The following is an 11430-nucleotide window of genomic DNA, read 5'->3' on the forward strand; positions in this document are numbered from 1 at the left end:
ATACACAAACTCACGATTTTCAACATATAATTTTATATTAAATATTTATTATTTTTGATTTTTATAATAACCATTGTCCACCTTATCCATGTACCATAACTGTAATGCTAGTTACATAATATGTCAACATAATATAATACAAATTTTTGGTATACATATTTTTGAAACATAAATCTACAAAGTATATATTTTGATACATTTTCGATATAATTTTTATCATTATCGATGCAATTTTGGTACTAACGATACAATATACGACTGATGTTGATATAGGTAAGTTTTTTGTATATACTTTGATTTCAAAGCCAAAACAATCTAAAACCACAACAATTAATAATATATGGTAAATAATTTAACAAGGTTAATCAATTAAAACAATAGTTCTTTGTGTACATTTTGATACCTACGTATTTATCCATATATCAGTATAACACGTATATTATGTATGTTTGTGGTCAAAGTAGCTAACCTATACGTCTGTAAATACATTCGTGATTCGTCCTACCTACCTATTTTTTACTATTTTCCATTATTAGTAAATATTAGGCATCATTAGTTTTATTTTTTTTTTTGTAATTCATTTTCGATACGAACAAGAAAAGTTCTTAGTATCTATCATACGTAAAAACATATATACATAATACATACCATATTTTTTTGTTTAAAAATGAAGCTTTTTAATTTTAATCAAAATTAATACTACAAATTAATTCTTTAAAACTTCATTCGTGACATATTTTGATGTTTGATACTCGTCAGTCATCATTAATTATTAATAATTAATATTTTAAGTAGGTACCTAGGCACCTAGCTAGGTATTACCATTGATTATATAATATAATATTATATAATCAATGGTATTACTTATAAGCTATAACTACCTATCAAAAGAAAACGGACTTTTGGTTGAATTTTTCGGTGTAAGCTACTTACATTCCAGATTTTATTTAATACCCAGGTAAATTGCGAACGGATCTAAAAGGTCAAAAACAGGTCATAGCCTACTTACCTCTCAGTAAACCATGAGCGTTTGAAGTTTACATTTTGTCGATATTGGATATAATATTACTCTTAAACGAACAATTTTTCATGGTACAACCTTCTTATTTTATTGAAATTTAAAAAAGGAAAACCGTAGATAGATAGGTAAGTATTTGAAATGTTCAACGAATGTTTATATAATAACATTTTCTAATAAGTACAATACCAATTTATACAAATTTCAAAATATTTTGATTGTTTCTGAGCTATTTATAGGCAATAGGTACAAGCCCGGATTAAAGGGGGGGTAGGGGGGGCATGGCCCCCGGGCCTTGAAAGTTAGAATTTATTTAGGGGCCTCTAATTTGTCCATTACTTTTTTTGTTATAGGCTATGTAACACTAAATAAATCACCTAAAAAAAAATCGATGATTATTTAGCAAGAAAAAAAGCTTGTAAATTATAATTTATAAATAAAGTGATACATTAATACATTATTCATTATTTATTGCTATGTGCCTATATACCTAATATGTTTTAAATGAGGCCCTAGCTTGTACGAAAAAAAAAATATTAAATAATAAACAATGTGTTCCAGGATGAAGTGATCGGCCATATGATCATATGAAAGTATACCGAAAATGATGAAGAAATACCCTTTAAAGATTGAATCTAACTTTTTATTTTTTTAGTTATGAGCAATTAACTTCTTTTTATCAAAACCATGCGTATCACGCATTTGTTTATTTATCTTCAAAACTTTTCAACATTTTGACGTAATTTTATTTTTATTTTAAAGCTATTTAATTGTCCTATCAACTGACATACGCAATTAAACCAGAAATGTGCTAATTATTTTTATTACATTTAAAAAAAGAAAAAAAAGTTGGCATAAATTAGTATATTTAAAAGGAAATTGTACATTATTCCAAATAATTTATTATTAACTATGAGTTTTTGTTTTTTGTATTATAACTAAAATTTACCGAATAGTATAAAATTAAACGAATGACGACCAATTAACCGACTCAATCCTAGGAAAACTAAGATTGTAACAGAAATATATTATGAAAACCAAACTTTCAAGGTATTCTAAGAATATTAATGTGTTATTCAGTATATTTCAGCAGAATAATACAAAAAACAAAAACCCATACCAAGTAATAAATTATTTGGAATAATACACGATTTCCATTAAAAAATGCTAATTTTTGCCAACTTTTTTCTACTTTTTTAATTTAATAAAAATAATCAGTGCATTTCTAGTTCAATTGTGTATTTTGGAGTGTTGATAGGACAATTAAATAGCTTTAAAATAAAAAAAAAAATACATAAAAATGTTAAAAACTTTTAAAAATACATAAACAAATGCGTGATATGTATGATTTTGATAAAAAAGTTTGCCCATAACTTAAAAAATAAAAAAGTTAGACCCAATCTTTAAAGGCTATTTCTTTATCATTTTTGGTATACTTTTATATGACGTAATTACGAACACATTATATACATTAATATTTTTTTTTCGTACAAGGGCCTCATTTAAAACTTTGGCCCCTGGGCCTCAAAATGTCTTAATCCGGGCTTGAATAGGTATTACATACCGATAAAAAAATTTCGCTCAGTCAAAAAGCTTGACAATTTAATATAAGGTTTCTCATATATTATTATTACAGGTATTTAAATATTTGAGTAGATAGGCTCGATTTTTTTATAGGCATGCAAAGTTCTAATTTTGACAAAATTCGTCAACTGTTTAACGTATATTATAAATTATTATGTTTTTTATTATTTAAACACACAATAATATTTTCGAATACAATGTTTTCGGAAAAAAAAATCATTAAACCTACCGTATTAATGACAGTAAAATAAATTACTTTAATAGCATTATAAATAACACATCATAAAATATACTTATGCCGGGTTGCTTGAAAAATGTATTAATTTAATGGTTCAATAAAACTTAATTGACCAATCATGGGCCTCTAAAAAATGTTTAAGGGACCATTGGCTCACTATATTGATTCGTTAAATGTTTAATGTAATGATTGTTCATGCAACCCAGCATTATTAATATATAGGTTGATAGACCGTCTTCGCTCAGAATTTTTTTTCGTATCCAATGATTTACCATTCAGTTCAAATTTAATATACATTTACATTTAATTACTATACAGTGATACTTAATCCTCAATGACAAGGTACACTAACCGTACAGCAGAGCTACTTTCCCGTTTTTTTATGTACCTATAATATATTTTAATATTTTATTAACATTTACATCTTGAATATTTTATTATGAAAATTAAGCTATACAACAGTTATAGTCAACGAATGCGTGAAAACTGAAGTAGGTATGCATTTAGTATTTATAAAGTTATGATTATACAATAAGTACAACCAACCTTCTAATAACCATTTATTTGTAGATTTATATTAATTATTTTATATTCTAGAACCAATGTCATAAATCAAATATACCTACCAAATACCAATCCAAAGTTATTCAAATAGGCGATAGCGACAGGTATTTAAGTGAATTTAAATTTATTTCTTATTTAATGTTTATTAAATATTAATTAAAGATAAGAAATGAACAAAGTTATATGATCTCATTATTTATGTTCTACACCAGCTAATTGTTCAAAGGTCAAAAACTAGTATAATACTCACCACTCTTATATTATTTATAGATTTTAGACATAATAGTATACATATACTTTTAGGTAAATATTATTGAGTGTTGTATCTTGCCATTAGTACATATTATTCTATTGCACAGCAAAGTTGGTGCAATGTTCAAATGTTTTCTCAAGTTTTCTTTTATGGATAAATAAGTCAATACATAATGATAATGTGACTTCAAAATAAATATGCCTTCTACATAATGTGTCTATAAATTATAATATATGTGAAAACAAAAATCAAGTACCTAATTAAAACAGAAAAATAAATCATGGTAAGTCATTATACTCATTAATAATAGCTATAGGTAGGTACCACAATGGAACACAATGTTTATTTGTTTTTCAAAAACCTACTTTTAAAATGTTAATTTTATTTAATGATTTTGTTAGCTATTTAAACCAATTATTTTACTATTTAAAATGTACGTTGATTTTAATTTTTTTTAAATAAAAAATTAATTGTGAAAACGTAATATTAAATTTTAATAAGACGCCATACACGCCATGTGTTATCTCCGTCTTATAAATGTACAACTGTACAAGGTATAGGTACAGGCGTACAGCAGTAGACAATTTGCGTTCAGAAGAAGACATTTTGTGTTGTTACTTGTTAGCTTTAATACTATAGACTACAGTGAATTAAAAAGTATCTATGTTTGTAGGAACACGTTGAGTTTTTGCATTAATTTAATAATCAAGTGAATAATTTTATGCGTAACTGCGTAAGCAAAATATTACAATTATTTAAAAATGCTTATAAGTTATAACTTGATTAAAAATTATCGTAAAAACCATCACAGATAATATGACACACGTTTAAGATTGATAATGATTCAAATCACTTTGATATTAAACCAAACAACACAAAATTGTTTCTGCTGAACATGATTTTCATGAACACAACATTTTGAACATCACATTTTTGTAAAATGGAGTAACAATAACTATATTATACATGCGGGTATGGCATATGGTTTTTTTTTAATGGAATCCAATATTAAGAACTTCAAATTTTTTTCACATCGGAAATAAAATAAAATACATCATTTATAGTAAATTGATGATCATAGTTTACACGAATCAAAACTTTAAACGTTGTATAGTATAAAATATGTTGTCTAAATCTTTTGGATAATATTATTGGTACCTAGTGTATAACAATTAATTTAGTATTTAACGTTGACAAATAATTATTGGTGTATGATTTAGGATTATTACTATATTAGTTATTAGTTTATTAATAATTATTACCTATTGGATCGAGACACACGTGGAAGGGGGTGGGAGTAGCTAGGCTGTTTATCGCGTTTATCTGTTTAACCTAACCTAGCTGGTACATTTTTATATACAGATTTAACTGTCTAGAAGTTTATTGTGTTTCAGGTTAAAGATCATATAATAGTATTAAAATATTACGATTTACAATACATATAAATAGTTTTCAATTCAATATACAATTTATAAATATATTTTTTTTGTAAACAAATATTGTCAAAATTGCAAACAGCGAGAACCAGTTGCGTACCTATACAGATATTTGAGATTGGTGGGGTACGAATTTGTATACAAAATAACAATGTTTATACAGTTTAAAATATATGACTGTTTTCTACGATTTTTATAATTTTAAAGTTTATAGTGGAATCGATAGTTAATAGGTAGGTATTGTGAACAGTGCATGGTAAAATAAATACCCAGCGGAATCAATAAATATTATATCTTTTTTAAAAACAGGATGTTTCAGCAGAATCGATAAATCCTCCAAAAAATGTTTACCTGTAACCACCAATAATGTATGGGTTCTCAAAATACACCGAGCATTCTAGTTTTTGTTTCGACGATTAAAATAACATTTTTCATTCAAACGTATTCCGTAAGCGGTAAGCGTCTTAATAAATTGATATTTTTATTTCAAATGTCTTTAACTTTTTGTTTCTTAACTTTCCACTGAGGAGAACTTTTATCGTTTTTTTGGGCAGCTTTTCGACTGCCCCATCGAAAAAGGACCTAATTTACTTTTACGAATTTTTTTTTTTCAATGTGGTTTTACTGGTGTTACTGAATTTCCGACGAAGATGGTAGTAACTCAATCTTATTGTTCACAACGTCTTTGTTTGATTAAATACAACAATCAGCGTCGCCGGACAACCAGAAAAACATTACACCACATTGAAAAAAAAAAAAAATCGTAAAAGTGAGTTACCTATGTCCTTTTTCTTTGGGGCAGTCGATATATTAACGTATAGTAAGCAATAAACTATATAGTTAATGAATTAAAAATTATTTTTGTTGTTTTCAATTAGTTTATTTATACGTTTGATTGTTTGAACACACATTTATTTAAAAACATCATAATACTTTAAAAGTAGGTAGTAGGTACCTTTATGTATAATATGATGTGTGTATATGATCACCCACCCCCCCCCCCCTAAATACTTAACTGCTCAGAGGTCATATTTTGTACAATCTAATCTTACAAAGACACAAATTATGTAAATATTTATAATTTATTTATCATGTGGTATTGAGAAAATTCAAAATTTGCACTGTAATTTATACTGTTACAGTATTAGTCCGGTTAGTGCTGTGACTGTTACTGTGTGTCAATACTTTTTTTAAATGTATATTTATTAAGATAGATAGCCAGATAGGTACCTAGTTACTACCTACTTTATAATATTGTTATATGTTTTAAATTTAAATAAATTGTTTTATTTCATATACCTACGTATTATTTTAGGTCAACAATATAAAAGTCAAATGTCCACTCTCTGAGGATGAAGATAATATAATACTTACGAAAAAGGTATAATGTCAACTATCAAATAATTTTTAGGTGTTAAAGTTAAAATTCAAGGAAAAATAATAACATTAATTAAATTTATTTAAATAAATTCTCAAGGGTGTCACTACTGTTACGTATTGTATTTTTTTTTATATTAAACTTAATATTATAATATTTTAAACTACATTTCAGACTTGAGTTACTTATTAACTGCTGTCTGCTGTAACGTTGTTTTTAAATATAATAAAACAAACTCGATGAAGTGTTCTTTTTAATCTTATTCTTATAATATAATGACTACAGTACTACACTGACTACAATTTAAGCTACAATCACATTAACTTAAAATTAATTAGATCATTACAGTTAAGCAGTAAGCAGATATTATATTATAAAATATATTTGTCCAGTGGCGTATTTAGTATTTTTTGTAGGTGGCGGATGACTAGAATTTTACCTTACAGATTACGATGTAAAAATTATAATATGATAATAGACATGTATTTAAAGAGCCCATGGGGGCGGATTTGTACCCAAATCCGCCCCTGTATTTGTCACATATAATATACAGATTTTTTTATTTTTTTTTTTTTTTTAGGAAAAACAGAAATCAAAATTATTGAGAAGCGGAAATAATGCAAAAATGAACGATAAAGTAATAAAATACTTAATAACTAAAAATAATCAACATCTGAGCAGCACCGGTATAACAGGGAAAATTCCAGTCTTACTAATATTTCCATTAATGGTTTTAATTTTTTTACTTCTTATGATATTTTTATAAACTTCCTGTTATAAAATGTACCTAATTACTAATTTATTCATCATAATAATTCATTTAAATCTTATTATTTCGTAAAATTGTATAATTTATTAAATTTAATATTATGTTATAATGTATTGTATTGATGTGTATTTTTTTTTAATATCATTTAAATACTCATTAATTTCAATTTATCAATTAAACGTTTTATTTTATCCATAGGTAACTTTAATTTATGAATAAACTTTAAATTAAATTGGATGACTCGGGATGTCTAATAAATTGCCTATTTGAAAAATATTCAGGTGTTATCATTATGCATGTACAAATAAACTATGAGTGGGATAATAAATACAATATTTGAGTGTGTTGGTTTTACAACTAAAACGGTTTTTATGGTCAAATGGTCGAACAATGGACCATACTTAACATACCGCTACTTAATAGTACCTATTTGTAAATAGCATAAAACGCTAAAATATTTTGAAAATGCCATCCTATAATTTCTAAAATTAATATTTGATGAAAATGCCAAGTCTCTAAAGTTCTCTTTATTGTCGACTACAAAATAACAAAAACTGGTTTTGAAAATACCATAAATTATTTTTTGTTTTTTCTGTTTATTTAGAGAAGAGCTAAAATTTTTTACTTTGACCTCAAAGTATTAATTACATTTAATTTTCTAACCTCAAAGTTGAATTTTGAAGCACTTTTACCGCTCCTAAAGGATTTGTCAGACAAACTTCATATATTATACCATTGATTATAAATATTATATTTTAGTATCAGTATCTGTATTCTGTGTTACAAATTTGCAAGATCTTTTACATGTTTATTGTACCTACCTACTGATATTTAAGAAATTAGTTTACGTGGACACGTACATTTTTACGAGTGAATGGAGTTAAAAATTTAATGACATTGGTTATATTCAAACTAATCAAACTTATGATTTTTTAATCATCGTAAAATATCAATCATATAAACTTGAAACATTCCGCTATTATTTAAATAATTATTTCCTACTAAAGTATTAAACATTGAAATTTTCAAAATATTCGAATGCATTGATTTTACAACAAAGTTTTTTTTTGTGTGTGTTCCCATGATAAATAGTTTGTTAAAAAAAATGCTTCAATTTTCACTTTGGTGGTAGAGGTTCTAGTTGGATCTAAATGGTACTTTTGAGATTTGGTTCTTTTGCACCAGTAACTCAAAAATGATTCACCTTAAATACTTAAAATTTTTATCGAATAGTAGCTGAATATGTGCACTTCGTTGCCCGTTAAATGTACCAGCTCTATATGACTCAAACTTTGTTCAGTTCGCTATTTAATATTCAGTGTATGGTGTTTAAAATGAATCTTAACTTTTCCGTTGCCCAGAATACAAATTCTGATTCGCAGCAGTATATTATTAAATAGGCAATCTACCTGCGGTAGATCGCGGACTCCTAGTTTTTACGTAAGTGTATGATTTAAATCTAAAGTACCAAAGTTATATCAAGTTTGTCGTATTCTACATTTCTACCTATGGTGAATTAATATAATCAATAGTTATCGAATATGCCATTTTGAATTTTTTATATGTCGCATTCACTTAGTGAAATCGCTCATTTCATGAAGTGGATGTCCACTTCATGAAATGTATCCATTTAGTGAAAATGACATTTTATTACACTATATGGACATTTTTTTTGGCCTTTTCATGAAGTGGATGAAATTCATTTTATCCGCATTCTGTAATAGTAGTATTATATACTAATATATACTATAATATTACCTTAAATAATGAAACATAAATATTAAATAAAACATTTTTTTAAACTTTATTTTATATTTTATTATTTATTTTTACAAAGTTCAGAGTTATGGGCACTTATGGCAACGACTATTGCACATTTTTTTTTTAAAACAGGCACATCTTGATGTTTGACATGGGTTTTTCGATTTACACGAACACGAAGAAAACCTGTGTCCACCTGTTGTAACTTTAACAGTCTCTCGAACAGTTTGTTCTTTGTTTAACAAAACCTCGTCAATCGTTAAAAATTTCTCACATTTTTCAAGCAATCTTCTCCATATACTGCCATACGAAGATCGACATTTCCACCATGTCTGGTATTTATATGAAAGCTTTTTATTCTGTCATATAAATCTTCATAGCTCACAATGTATCTGTAAATAATATTTAAGTCAATTAAAAATTATATTTATTATGAAATAATATTGTCATTGTATTACCTAATATTTTCTTCGTTTTCTGTGGGTTTGTATATCAAAAACTTTTGGCCTGCAACTTTAAACGATGTTTATGTGGAAAGCAAATAATACTCTCAACGTGTTTTCGTACATCTAAAAATAAAAAATAAATTTATAACTTTTTATCAATCCAATTATGCATTTTTTTTAACGTTGAAGTAATTAAATACACGTATTATTGTATTAAAATAATAATAATCATAAAAAGGTACTGTGTATAAAAATGTACATAGACATTACGTTTTTGTTCTTTGTAATTGGTAATTCATGTTTATTCTCGGGAAAGTGAATCAAGTCGATGCATTAGGAAGGTCGACATTTAAAATTCCCAATAGTTTTCAAAAGCTCGGGAAAACGGGAATTTTTACGCGAAATTGGTTATCTACTTTTCTATAAAATCGATTTTTTTTTTTTTTAGTGTTAACTCCAAAACCTTTAAGGTCATTTAAAATTTAAAATTTAAAATCGACTTTCTAAGAAGCCTAGAAATTTTGTCAAAAACTTCATACAGCTGGTATAAAAATTAAAATCAGACATTCCGAAGTATGTGTAATTTACCACCGCTTATTGGTCTAAAGCGTATGGAAAATACGTCTGCTGCGATTCCCTTATACCATTAAATTCAAATATTATTATTTATTTATTTTTTTGATTAGTTAAATTCTTACGATTTTAGCAGCTTCAATCTCCATGATCATTTGAATCTGTTCCTCATGACTTGAAGGTTTTTTCTTCGGCTACGTAGCATAATATTCTAGTAACTTCTCATAAAACAATACTTTTTCCATATTATATAAAATAACGTGTTCCTATAGTCAAAGTCAACAAATTTTTTTGTCTATCGTCAACAACTACTAACAACTGCAGGTATAAGACAGACTGACAGATTATTGTCAACGGTTTTATGATATACATATTATATATACTATATATCTACTTATACATATTATAGTATTATACCAAGGCTTTGCACCCAAACGATTTATTCGGGTTATGGTTTCGGGTGCTTCAAATAAAAATAGAGGTTGTGGTTTCAGGTTTTCTTCATTTAGCTTACCATAAATCCACAATAGTTTTTAGTAAGAATTTGAAGTTAGAATTCGTTAAAAACGTAAAAATGTTAAAATTAATTTGTGGTTAAATGATATTCTTAAAACATTTTATATTTATAAAAAAAATTAAAAATAGGTTCATAGTCACTAAATCTTAGACGAAATATAATAATAATAAAAAAGTGGCCAAAATACAATTTTGGATGCGTACAATATAGGTACAATAATAACACCTAAAATCGGTACCATATGTTCATATTAAATTAAATTATATTATTATCGCATTATTATCAAGTGTCTTACAGCTAGTCGGCACACACGTAACTTCTGTGGCAAAGACCTATGTAATATGTACCCACTAATACATACGATCGACCGGTACTCGATGCCGGATGTTTACATTACGCTCTCATAACGTTGCGACAACGATGATCCATCGTCGTTACTCGTTACGTTACATATATAAACGAAGTCCGCAGTATATGCGCTACGCGTGCCGTGTGACGGTGCCAACAGGTAGAGTTTAACAGGATTGACGGCTGAAGGGGGAAACCTCGTCCTTGGAGTGGCTTGGACGGAAAAATTAAAAAAAAAAAACAAAAATATAGCCCGACATTTATATAGCGCGCGCATTTCCGAATATATAATAATAACATTATAATGGTGTGACCATCTGCGCGCTTATAATAATGTATACATATTATGATGAAGTTTCGCGCGTAGGCGCCTCTTCTTCGTGCAAGTCGAGCTGTGTAGTTATTACTATTAGGCATCGTATCGTTGTTATTATTATTTTTATTACCTATCATACGCATTATATCGTATTATAGATGCTGGCGTATATGTGTGTGTGTGTGTGTGTGTGTGTGTCTGTGTATATAATGCTGCAGACGGACGCCGT

General features: G+C 27.1%; 1 long non-coding RNA gene across 1 annotated transcript; it reads left to right on the plus strand.

Annotated features, from left to right (window-relative positions):
- The first annotated feature begins 3725 nt into the window (after window positions 1–3725).
- LOC100569872 lies at window positions 3726–7581 on the plus strand. The gene is made up of 3 exons (XR_510539.3): window positions 3726–3940; window positions 6409–6474; window positions 7052–7581. It is a non-coding gene; the product is annotated as an uncharacterized LOC100569872 (long non-coding RNA).
- Window positions 7582–11430: the final 3849 nt, after the last annotated feature.

This window comes from Acyrthosiphon pisum, chromosome A1 (assembly GCF_005508785.2).
Source record: "Acyrthosiphon pisum isolate AL4f chromosome A1, pea_aphid_22Mar2018_4r6ur, whole genome shotgun sequence".
Lineage (NCBI taxonomy): Eukaryota > Metazoa > Arthropoda > Insecta > Hemiptera > Aphididae > Acyrthosiphon > Acyrthosiphon pisum.